Below are 13,398 nucleotides of genomic sequence, written 5' to 3'. Positions count from 1 at the left end.
TGTTGAGCTCCTTGTTAAGGTTCTTGATGTTGGCAGGATTGCTTGAAGATCCTTCATCTCCTAGGTTCTTGGAACTTCCTTCACCAAGCTCATGGTTTCGTGGTGCCAACTGGTGACGAGGGACTCCATGAGGTCCGGTGGACTTACGTGCGGTTATCTTGTTCTTTGCCATAGCCTATAGAATTTAGGGTAGGACTATAAGAATAGCTTGAGGATAAAGGAGGTTAGCAAGAAGGGGATTGACATTACTTACCCAACCACTATTAAGGGGAATTATTATGCAAGGTGCTCAAGCATGATGCATGAATCGATCTTACGAATCTAGGTACAAAAGATTTATACAATCATAAGTACTAGATTTTTAGTACATAGGACAAACCTAATCATATTATCCGCCACGAACTTTCAAATAAGACAGGATTAAGGCTAGATCAAAGGTAAGAAAGAAAGAAATTTGAATTTTAAAATATCAAGTTTACTTTCTTTGATCCAAATCAGTTTGAAGGTTTTCCAAAGTAACCTACAATGATCTTAGATGGGAACTTCTCTGATACCAACTATGGCAGAACCTCCTAAGAAATCAGGCCCACGTGCACCTATCATTGTCTTAACAGACCTCGGATAGCGTTCACGAGTTCCCAACAACTCAACAGGTCTGTCGGGTGTCCTCGGGAAACCTGAAACATCCACGATTCTCTTTTCAAACAGGATCCCGATCACAGACATTGCAGATTACAATAGTTTATTCCAATATATACATCAGAGTAAAAGATAGCGAAAGTCTTAAGGTAACATAGGTTATAAACCAGTTGTTTTCAAGCTTACAATACCATAAGCGTCATACAACCATAGTAGCGGGATAATATTACATTAACTTTATTTATCATACAAACTAGTGCCTTGTCCAAAGGCCATTCATCACTCCTCATCATCATTGACTTCAAATACAGACATGCAGCAGGGACCAAAACAAGCCTGCGCATGCGACTCACCTGCAACAAGGGTTAACAAACCCTGAGTACAAAAGTACTCAACAAGACTAACCCGACGTTACAGGGGTGTAAGACTTTTTAAATATGCAGGGATTGGGACAAGGTAAGGATGTAGCAAGATTCAAAAGTTCTTTGCCAAAAGCTTACTATTCTTCATCCTATTTTCAAGTTTTACCCCTAAGTCCTTTTAGTTCATTATCTCAACTAGTGTACATTTCCTATATTCCATTCCTTCTCATTCCATTCTTTTCTCATATTTTAGTAATTCACCAGTCCCGCATTGCTTCTGTAATGAATCGAGTCTCCATATCTGTGGAGCACCGGCAATTCGAATTGATTCAAGTCCCAGCTGGGGATTCCTTATGACACGACATATGTAGAACTTAATCTTGCATATATCAACATTGCTACCGGATCCTCCTATACTAAGCTGTCTCCACGCCACCCGAGAGCACACCACACCTCAAATCTGACCACATTCTAGCCACGAGGGTACACGCTACTCCCGCCATCTCTCCACTCCTAGTGCGTGGGCATTCGTCTTAGTATTGGATTAGCCAAAGTAGGCTTACCGGAGTATGTGACCAATACTACAAAGTGTCTCGTTCAGAAGATACACAATGAGTGGCCTTTAAGCGACATAGCCGGCAACATTACCCAACATTCAAGATAAGTCACCCGACTAGTCTCTAGTTCATTCTACATTCTTTCTTTCTTTGGCCAGTATGCTCTTTGATTGTATCAAAATTTTTACTTTGAAAGCCTACCATAAAGCATACTACGCCTTTATAAATGAAAACATCTTCAAGGATGGTAAACAATTATCAAGGTAGGTAATGCATCAAGTAGAAAACATTTGAATAAATTAACTTAATGCAATAAGTAATATAGGTAATAAACTTTTCAAACTAAACAAGGTAATGGTTTAATGCATAAACCGGGGCTTGCCTTCATTGACGATCTTAGGTTCTGGATCAGTACCACAATTATTGAATCCCGTGACAACTGGGGATTCTTCTAGAACTTGCTCAACTAGAATCATTTCACTCTCGGATTCTACACAAAATAATAGCATATGCTTCAACATGATGATAATGTAAACATGATGCTTTCATGGTGCATGAAATATAACAGCACCTTGAATACAACTTTCCTTCATGATACAGTTACAAGCCAAATTAACTAAACCATATTCGTAACGGATGTGACCACGCCAGCACCGACCACTTCGATGAGCTCTTCGACCACTTTGGTGAACTCTCTGACCACTACGGCGAACTCTCCGACCACTACGGCGAATTCTCCAACCACTAAGGTGAACTCCCCGACCACTACGGTGAACTCTCCGACCACTATGGCGAATTCTCTGACCACTATGGCGAATTCTCCGACCAAACTGATCTTGAACCCTACTGGTCACAAAACATGACCAAAACCAGATCAAACATTAATCAAACACTTAGGGTTTGCTTTTATTTATTTTTGAATTAATTTGGAAATAAGCCCAAAAATGAACTTGTTCCAAATGACCTCAAAATTTTATGTAAGCTTCCTCAAGACAAATTAGTGTACCAAAACAAATTTCATAATTTTTGGAATTATACAGTGGCCTATAAAAATCATGGAAATTGCATTTATTAATTGATGGACTGAATATTTGAACATTAAAAATTTATTCAAATTTCAAGTTTCATATTTTTAAACCATACTAGAGCATGTATGAAAGCTACACACAAAATTTTAGAATTTTTGGAGCTATGATTATTTCCCTACAAATTCCCAAAGATTTAGCACTATTCAAAATTAGAAAATAAACAAAACTCACTATTCTCTCTCTTGCTCTCACTGACAGCCGGCCCCCACCTCGCCGATGGTGAGCCCAACAGCGACGGCCAAAGCACTAACATGTTTATAAGAGCTAGGCACATCGATTAGTGGCACTTTGGAGGTCGATTACGACATGGAACAAGGCTAACACCGGCCATGGCGGACGCGGTGGCACGACAACGTTACGTCGGCGAAACAAGGCCAGTAACAGTGAAATAGAGAGTTCAGGAAGCATCAGTGGCTCACCCTGATCATGTTGCAGCAACAAGCGAGACCGGAGAAGCCAAGGTGACGAGTCTCGACGGTGACCGGGATCACGGCGGAGCGGACCTCATCAATGACAGCGTTCCGATGACTATAGTGGAAAAAACGAGCAGGCAAGAGTGGAATGAGCACCATAGCATCGAGACGAATCCATAGAGTCAACCAGCAAGGGCAATGGCTCACCGAACGAGGCTAGCCACGAGGAATCGGAGCTTCCGTTGAGGTCGCTGGCCGCGAGGAAGATGAACGTGTACCACGAGCTCTCGGCGAAATTAGGTGGTAGCAACAGCTTGGTCGGATGCGCAAGGAGCAGGCGGAACTAGAACATGGCTTTTCTTGGGCTATCTTGCGCTGAGGAGGCGAGGGAAGCTCGCCGGAGTCGAGACGGCGACGTCGGGAAAACAGAGAGGAGAAAGAAAAGTGAACGGCGTCGTCTGGTTCTTATAGCTCGGCCAGGAGCACGTGGACTCGACACGCAGCGTGCTCCCTGCACCTGCGCGAAGCCAAGGGCGGTCGCAGGCGCGCCTGGAAGGCCGGAGAAAGGACGCCGGCGGTGAGGCAGTGGCGCCCTGAAGTTATCTGAATTTTTGAAATAATTATAGATTTGCCACTGAGTTCATTTTACAAATTACTCCCAATTTTTCTAAAGAAGTTGAAAATCTCCAAAAATGAAAGTTGCTCAACTTTTCAAACTCTACAACTTTGCTTCAAGGAATATTTTCAAATTCGGCCTCCCTTTTCAAATTTGAATTTGGGGTGCATTTAAGCATTTGAATCATTTCAAAATTACTCCAAATTTTATATGTAAACTTGAAAACTTTGAATACCAAAGTTGATCCTTATAAAATAATCTTCAACTTTGCTTTTTGTCTCAACCCCAAATTCCAAATGGATTTTGAATTAGACAAAAGGGGCAAAAAGGAATTTTAGGATTTGAATTTGAATTCAAATTTGATTTGTTTACCTTTTTACTTTAACTTTGATTTTTGACCAGTAACATGGCCCATTAGGGTTATTTGGGTCAAATGACACATGGCCTCACATGATCACATGAAATTTGACCCTTGTGGTCATGATCTTTATTTAGGGTTTTGAATCACATCACATAAAATAACAACATTATGAAATAAAGCTTATTTAGTGAATGCATTCAAAATTTTCTACTTTATGAATGCTTTGCAATGCACATGATGACATGCCAAATTTTAGTGCTAGGTCACGCTTAAAATCTTATAATTGATGGCTTAATTTTGTTAGATCGGTTGTTTTATCTCTAATCCAGTCAAACATAGTGTGCATCCAAAGACATGTTTCAATCTTGAATAAACTCACTAGTTAATAAGATCTAATCTAATGACACTGCCATAGTTGCATCGATCCGATCAAACCTCACTGGTAAGACTTTAGATTAGAAGTTATCGATTAGTGGTCTTGTTCATGATCAAGATATATACTCTGTTTGTTTGCTATGACTACATCGGCTATTTTAGCTGATTTGACTATGCTTTTACGCATATTGTCGGTGCAGAAAGTGACCAACTAGTGAATATTTGTAGTTTTGCTATACATTGTGATTGGAGGTGTCCTAGCACTCAATGACACAGGATTTATACTGGTTCGGGCAATGTGCCCTACGTCCAGTCAGGGTCAGTCGGTGACTTTATTCCTAAGCCCAGGTGCTCAAAGTTTGCAGTGGGGTTACAAACGAGAGGGAGAAAGATGGGGTGTACAAGAGGTCCGGTCGGCTCCAACCGGAAGGGCCGAGAGTGATAGGAACTTCACTACAAGCTAGGTATTCAAGCATGTGCTTGCGGTCGAAACTTGGTGGTTCTGCGATTGTGGGGTGTCGATGTTGATCTAAGGAACTCTGGCCTCCTTTTTTCTATCGGTCCTCTTGTTGGAGGGAGCGCATCCCCTTTTATAGATCAAGGGGATGGCTTTACAGGTGAGAGAGAGAGGGTATGGATGTTTTTAAGCCTTGCTGCCCATGTCACTGTTGATGTCGCTGTAGATTGTCAGATGCGCATGGGAGGTTGTGCTATCTTCTTCAGGAAGGATGGACGTCGGTACCTGTAAATACTATTTGATGCCTAGTGGCATATGAGGAGTCATGCTATGTTCACCTGGTATGGCAAATCCTGGTGCCCATATCACTATCGATGTCCAGAGACACGTGGGGGGCTTACTGTATGGGAGTTTTAGCGGCCCCTACAATACTGTAGGGGGAGATGTCGGTGCCTACAATTCTATTTGTATCAGGGTGGCCGCAGAGTACTATTTCATATAGGGTATGGTCCCTAGTATAGTGGTTTTGACTTGTGAGCCTTACCTTGCCTTTCTCCACACGTCTTCTGGTTTCTTCCGAACGGGGTGCCCCCAGTCGGATGGCTCCAGTCGGCTCTGAGTGCGCCGGTCGGAGAAGAGCAGTGAGTAGGGTTCCTACAAGCCCCGGTCAGAGGGACATGGGGTTGGAGTCAGAAGTAGGGCTCAGGGCAGGCCTTCCAATCGGAGAGGCCATCCGGAGGTGGCTGAAGCCTTAATTGAGTGCTCCGATCGGATAGGTGGGCCGAAGTAGCCGATGAGCGGGCGTTGCTCTTCTTGGGCCTAGCCTTCCCATCGGTTGCTGGACCATTCCTTTGCCCTATTGTTTTTAGACTCTTGGATTGAGCCTTGGTGCAGAAGCCAGTCCCCGAGGGACCCCGGGTTTATGAACCCGATAGGAGCCCCCGAGCCCCCGGGTGGTTTGAGCTGAATTGTCCGGGGGATTTTTTGTCTTGCCGGCGAGTGCGCGCGAGCGCACCTGCGGGTGTAGCCTCCAAGTCCCCGGGCGGTTTGGGCAGAACTGGCTAGGGGGTTTCTATGTTGTCAGCGGGAGACATTTTGTGTCGTGTCGGTGGGTGCGCATGAGCGCACCTGCGGGTGTAGCCCCTGAGCCCCCGGGTGGTTCGGGCAGAACCATCTAGGGGTGTTGTCTCAGCAGGTGTGCGTGTTTTTAGTTTTGAGATGGAATTTTGTTTAACCATGGCGTTGTTGTGTAGCTGAGGCATTTTTAGGCACGGGGATTGGATCGAGACAGAACTTACTGATCCCAGCGTCGATGTGCGCTGGGGATCAGGCGAGGAGGTTTAGTCTGAGACAAACCCTGGTGTCGGTGCGCGCCGTGAACAGAGATAGCTTAGTTTGGATGCGACAGAGCTTACTGATCTTTGGCGCCGATACACATCGTGGGATCGGGTGAGGCAGAGTCGTAGGTAGACCTAGGCGTCGGTGCGCGCCATGGGATCGGGCGAGGTGGAGTCGCGAGTAGACCTAGGCATCGGTGCGCGCCGTGGATCGAGAGAGTTAGTTTTAGTTAGTTTCAGTTAGTGAAGCTATTATAGGAGTTCGAAGTAGCGGTCCCAAGAGCCGTAGCCAAATGTCGCCGTTCCTGTCGACGTGAGTTTGGGGTCACGGTCCCAAGAGCCATAGTCGAATGTCACCGATCCTGTCGATGCGAGTTCACGGTCATGGTCCCAAGAGCCATAGCCGGATGTCGCCGATCCTGTTGATGCGAGTTCAGGGTCATGGTCCCAAGATTTCTTTGGAGCGCAGTCAGAAGTGAAGCCGTTATGAAGACATTGTTAGTTTAGTTAAAGATCGGACAAGGCGGTGCTCATGGATCCTGGCGTCGGTGCGCGCCATGGGACCGGGTGAGTCATAGTCATTGATCTGGTGAGTTTGAGGTCACCATCCTTGGTGTTTTTCTTGAGCCCCTGAGCCCTATTAGGCCTTTGTGGGGGTCGATGTGAGTATTGTGCGTTACCCCATTCGGTTCCTTACAACCGGAGGGGCTAAGTTTCGTCGCCTGTCCCGATCGCTCGGGCTTAAAGACTAGCTCGGTGAGCTCGCTAATGGGTGTGATCGAGTGGAATCCGGGTCCATCATGCATGATAGGGTTGGTATAGCCCTCTTATGACATTCCACTACTCCTTTACCTGCAACCCGATAGATGCCTAGATCATTCTGGAGATCGACCCGGGTGGCTTAACGGCCTCCCCTTTGATGGAGATTCTGTGGGCCTTGCTTGAGGTTCAGGATCAAACGAGAAGGTTGAGATGACCTGGTCTACTGGACCAGGCTAGGGCTGCACGGTGCTCATCTACGGTTTTCTCCCCTGGCTCTGTTTGGTTGCTCATGTCAAATGAGGCAAACCACCGCTTTGTGACGCAACACGGAGCGTTGTGATGCATTTCGCTGCACGTGCGATGCTTAGTTCTCGAGCCCCCTGGGCGGTTCATGCCCTAACCATCCAGGGGGTTCAGGCGTATGAGATGAATGCGCGTATGGATGTATGAATGATTTGTAAAGAAATAGAGGGGGTTTTGGCAACATTTACCTTGACGACTGGAGTGACGGGGCTTGGAGAGCTTTAGTCAGAAATGTTCGACCGGGACCCGTGCTCATCGTTCGAGACGGAGTCAGCATGGCCTGCATGAGGCGTCCCTTTGCTCCTTACCTATCGCCTGGTGTCCCTCTTGGGTGATTCAATCGACTTAGGGAGGTCCGGTGGTCTCTTCTGGCGGAGATTTTGTTTCTGGTCCCTACACTCGCGTGCGGTGGCGCTTCGGTTCCTATGCCTGTCATGTGGTAGTGGTTGATCGTGCGGTAGTGGTGGGCCATGGCCAGGCCACGTCCCATCTGATCAGGAGCCGTTCTATCGAGCGGGGCGTGTCTCATCGGTTCAGGGCATGTCTCATCTGCATTAAATGGAAAAGAGAGAGAGAAATTCTCGCACCGCCGCTCTGCCTTCCCCGATCGGCATGTCCTTCCTTAACTGTTGTTTCCTTTCCTTTAAATAGGAGTAGGGAGAGGGTTCCATTCTTTTGCCTGTTCTTCATCTGCCGCCGCCTTCTCTCTTCCTTTTTGCCGTGAGCGTTCCTAAGAGCCACGGAGGTTTCTAGGAAAGAAGGGGAGAGAGCGAGGGAGAAGAGAGGAACTCACCGACCTTTTTTTGATCTGGAGCGAAATGTTGGACTGGCGGACGTCCAACGTGAAGGGCTTTCGTTGTGAAGGGGTTTCTACCACCGCAGGAGGTGGCGTACTAGAGGGTCCCTGGAGGGGAGGAGTTCTCGCAACCTCTTCCCAATAAGGTGGTTTCTTTCCTTACCTTCCACGAGCATGGATTAGGATACCTCGCGCACTGGTTCCTACATGGGCTCCTCAACGAGTGGGGTCTGGAGCTATAGCATCTCAATCCGATGGGGGTACTACACATTGCTGGTTTCATCACCGTCTGTGAGGCTTTCCTCGGGATGGAGCCACATGTGGATCTCTTCTGGCTTTTCTTCTCTAGGAGAGCTATGGCGGACTGGAGTTCGGTCGAGATCGCACCGGTCGGAGGCTTCACCCTACAGAGGAAGCCATGTGTGGGAGGCTCATATCCCGTGTATTCCCCATGTGACTCCAACCGAGGATGGCATGGGGAGTGGTTCTACATTAGGAATCCTGCGGGGGCACCGTTTCCAACGTTTACCGACGGGAGGTCAGTGAAGCAGAAGAGTTGGTCATGGGGCTATGCCCACACAGATAGGCACAACGTGGAGGTCATCGAGGAGGAGCTCCAGAAGCTCATAAGGGGCGGCCTCGATGGGGTGCGGGTGTTCCACACCCTTTACCGCCACCGGGTTGTGCCGTTGGTGGAGAGGACGCACCCGATGTGGACGTACGACAGCCGGTTGGATCCAGACTATACAACGCCAGAGGAGCTGCCGGACGACGAGATCTGGAGTCATGTCGGCTGAGTGTTGTAGCTGAGGCCTAGAGAGATGATGGTGGAAAAACCCATACCGTTCAATGCCTCGATCGTGCCACGCTGGTATGCTCCCTTATTTTGTTCATGCTTTTTCTCTGCCCCCTTTCTTTTTTGATTTCGGTTCATTCGTTCCGTAGGGGCTTGGGAGGTACAAGTCTCGACCGCACCTTCCCACGGGACCAGCGGGCCGAGCCTGGTAGGCCACCCAGAAGGAGGCGGCAGACGCCCAGAAGAAGAAGAAAACCAAGGAGGTTCTATGGAAAGAAGAGAAGAAGGAGGTCGCCCGACGCGTGAGGGCCGGGGAATGTAGGAGCGATGTTGAGTTGGAACTCACGTCGGATGATCCTACGGATTTGGACGACATGGTCTTCTCCGACGAGGAGGAGAGTCGGGAGGTCGTTGTGACCTCGGTGGTGCATCGTGACCCTACGGCGACATCCACTGGTGAGGAGCAGGAGACCACACGACATGTGGAGGTTCCTGCATCAAGGAAGCGTGCGATGAGCATGGACACCATTGGCGAGCAAGCGGTGAAGCGGACGCGGTCACCGTGCCTCTCGGTGGTGTCGTCGGTCCCGTTGTCGCCTATGGCGGACACGGCTGGGGGAGCCGGGCGGTCTGAGGAGCGGACCGATGCTTGTGCGGCGATGGGGCCGGTGCCAATGCTGAACATGCGACCAGAGGAGGCCCCGCCTGCCGTGGGTGCGGTCGAGCAGTCTGGGTGGTCTGAGGGGCAGACTGGTGCCCATTCAACGCATGACTCGCAATCGAGGGATGCCCCACCTGCTGCTCTGGTCGGGGAGCCCTGAGCCAAAGGTCGTAGCGACCCATAGGCTGGGCAGGAGTCGGTTGGGACGACTCTGACCCCGTTTGAAGTGAGGGGTGCGGGTCGTAGTCCGGGAGTGGTGCTCATCCTGTGGGCCCGTCGTTGTCGGAGCCTGCCTTTAGAGTAGTGCCGCTCGCCACCCGGTATGTTTCCTTTTGTTGCTTCTTCGACTTTTGGTGGTTGAGTCTTTTTGGAGTGTGGCTTACCCGTGATTTTTGTCAGCGATCGGGGGATGCCGGGGTTGAGCATCGCCCTGACCCCCGTGCAGGAGGTTTGGAGGCCCACTCTGCAGCATGTTGCGGCGAGTGAAGGGGGCAGCAGGGTGGCGGCGGCGAAGCCTTCCCTCCCGGGGGTGGTGCCCCCCCGGGGCGACTGCTAATAACATGACAACGGCAATGACGTTGTTGGTGGTGATCCCAGTGCTGATGGCGGAGGTGGCATCAGAGGTAACTCTTGCGGCCCCTCCTCCACCAGTCGCGGTGGAGGAGACGAGGGGGGTGAGCTCCCTACCTCACCAGGTGGAGGGTTGCACGACCTATCCTTACCGTTGGAGCTGAAGGCACCGGAGGGAAGCGTGGCCGGGATGGAGTTGGGACACCCAATGGCGTCTCATGCGAGCAAGGTGGTGGAGATCCCGTCTGACGACGAGGCGGATACCGTGGCGAAACCGCTGGTGTCGCCGTGGGAGCTGGCGGTAGTCCAGTCAGAGGCTGGGCCCTCTGGTGGTTCATCGGAGGGTGACCTAGAGTGGCCCTGCCTGGAGGACCCATCGAAGGCATGGTTCATCCTCTGGGATTTCCGGGAGCGTCAGCTCTAGGACATTTGTGGGGGGCAAGGGCATGCCATGGTGTTCGAACTCACCAAGCTGTCCGTGAAGCTTGAGAACGCCCAGAAGCAGGCTCAGTTTGCTCGGTAGCTAGTTGAGGTCGACCTGCAGCTCACCGCGGAGGTGAGTTTCTGGTACTTCTCCTTGCCCTTTGAATCTTTCGTCGGTTATTTTTAGCATGCCTATTTTTCATAGGAAATAAGGAAGGTGTCGTCCTGCAAGTCTTACTTCCTCCGGGCAGAACATGCCCAAATGGCCGAGCTTGAGTGCTGGGTGGAGTCCACTTGCCGCGAGTCCTAGGTCCAGGTGGCCGAGGCGGCCGTGGTGCGGACGGAGGGGCAGCGTGCGGCAGAGTGGGCGACTGCTGTCGAGCAAGGGCTCGAGGCAGCAAGGGTCCGCTAGGCGGAGACTAGGGCTAGGCTACGAACGTCCCTGGCGAACACCAAGGTGGTGCTTCAAGAGGCCTTGGCAGCCCTTGAGCCAGAGCGGGCCACCCTGGAGTCAGCACAGAAGGCCCTGGAGGTAGAACAGAGGGCCCGATCGGAAGTAGATCGGGAGGTGCTCGCGCTCTAGGACTAGGTGATGGGGATGGAGGACGTGAGTGCCCGGCTGTGTAAGCAGGTGACTCAGCAGGCAAAGGATTTCTCCACCCTTGAGGCCTCTCACATCGGTGCATACCTTTTTGTTTTCTCATGGTGTTGATTTTCCCCCCTAGCCTGTTTCTGAGCTTGTCGCCCTTCTTGCAGAGCTGGGTGAAAAGGTGAAGGCACTGGAGCGAGACCTGGAGATGACCAAGGCGAACTTCAGCCAGAATGTCGAGGAGTTGGCCATGTCCTGTGAAGATTGACATGCTCTCGAAGGGGAGCTCAGCTAGATCTGCAACGCTACCTAGCTCGTCATCTCAAAAGTCTTCAGGTTGGCGCCAAGTACCAGCACGCCCGTGGTTTAGCTGGCGGAGGTCCCGGACGTGGTCAAGGACCTTGTCAGGAGCGGGCTGTTTTATGGAGCGTCAGGGGTGCTGACCTCGGTGGTGACATACTACCCGAATCTAGACTTTGCCACTATCTACAGTGGGTATACTGAAGGCCTGAGCATGGAGGACATCCAATCAATCGGGGAGAGCTTGCTGCCGCACGCGCGGTCGGTGTTAGAGCAAGTCTCCGTCGAGTGGGTGATGGATGTTCACCATCAAGACATGGCCTGAAGCATGCATGGAGAGGACGCTTCCGAGCCTATGGATAGTCCGGAGCCTGGTTTGGGGGGAATGTCGCCTCGGCCTCGATCGAGCCGAACGTCATGCCGCCGGGGAGTGAGCCGCCTGCGCCTTCATCGGCTGCGCCGCCAGCAGATGCCGCCGAGTTGGTTTAATACCTTGATAAATATAAGTAGTTAGTAAATGTAAGAAGTTTAAGTTTGTGGGGGGGGGGACCCCTATGTAAAATGTTCGTGTGTGTTTTAATGATTGCAATCGGTTTTTGTTTTTGTGATGGAGTTGCTCCATTTGGGGAAGCTTGTTCCCTTTCGTTCCTTAGTTCTCCCTTAGCATAATTTTGTTTTAAATTTCTTTCTCTCTCGTGCCTGCCCGTTTGTTCCATAGGCTGCAACTTTGCGAGCTCGGGGTGTGGCCCGCAAGGCTCGGCCGGTCGTAGCCGTAGGAAAAGGCGGGGTGCGATTAGTCAGAATGTTTTAAAGCAAAGCTACGTAAGGTAAATCAAAGGAACGAACTGCCCTTTTGTTCGGGTAGGAAGGAGTTTCTCCATATGAAAGTAAAAGAGTACTCATAATAAAAACAAAAACAGAGGGGTAGTAGAGCCCCCTAGTGGAGCCCCCGAGCGCCCCGAGCCAAAAAAGTGTTCAGGTCGGGGTGCTCTTATAGGAGCGTTCGCTAAGTAAACAAAGGTAAGACTGAAACTTAGGAAAGGAAAAAACAACATAGCTATTCCAAGGTGCTCGGTGAGAGCATCGTCGTTGTTGTTGTCCTTCAATCGGTAGGCGTCCAGTCGGATCACTTCATCCTCTAGTCATCTAGATCCTTGCCCGCTGTGCCCCCTTCTTCGGTTGCAGCCTCTTCACCTTTTTCTTTCCGTGGCATGCCAGCCTACCTCAGCAGGCGCCTAAGGAGTTGGCAGTCCTTATAGAGATGATTGACAGGATAGTTGTGGTTGGTGCACGGGCTCTCCAAGAGCTCATGAAAGTGGCCCGGTGGGTCTTGCTAGGGCTGAGTGCCCGAGTAATCTGCCACGGTGACCAACACGGAGTTGGTCGGTCGGCGGCAATCCTTTCTACTCTTTTTTCCCCTCTGCGTGGAGGGGACCTCGTCTTGATCCTAGCGTTTGGCCTTACCTTTGCCGTGGCCTCCGTTGAAGCGCGGTGGGAACGACGCTTGCTGGGGGTGTTGGACAAAGGTCCACGGTTCCAGGCTGTCAGGGCTAGGACTCCTGTCGATGTTGCACGTGTCTTAGTTCGGCCCGAGCCGCGCGTAGATGGGCAGCTGGCGTGGAGCGGTCATCAAGTCGAGGTGAGGTGCCATTGTGGCTTCCTATACCGCACTTTGTGGTTGTTGCGGTGATAGGGTGTAGTGCCCCATCTGCTATGTCCCTGTTCCTAGGACGGGGAGCGAGGTCACGAGTCGGCAACGTGATACGGAGTACTCCGCCTATTGAATGGTGGTGGTCTCCAGCAGTGCCCGGAGGTTCTGGTGGATTGCTCGTTCATGAGGGTTGTTTGGCTCGGATAGGTCGCGCAAGAGCATTGCCACGGCGGCAACGTTTTGACTGGCCCGAGCGAACTGTGGGGGATCAGCCCCCCGAACGGGATGTTACGCTAGGGCTGACGGATGTGACCCCGAGCGCCATTCGCCGGTTTGTGCGCA

Source organism: Miscanthus floridulus, chromosome 8, assembly GCF_019320115.1.
Source record: "Miscanthus floridulus cultivar M001 chromosome 8, ASM1932011v1, whole genome shotgun sequence".
NCBI classification, from domain to species: domain Eukaryota; kingdom Viridiplantae; phylum Streptophyta; class Magnoliopsida; order Poales; family Poaceae; genus Miscanthus; species Miscanthus floridulus.
Note: the sequence above shows the minus strand (reverse complement) of the source record.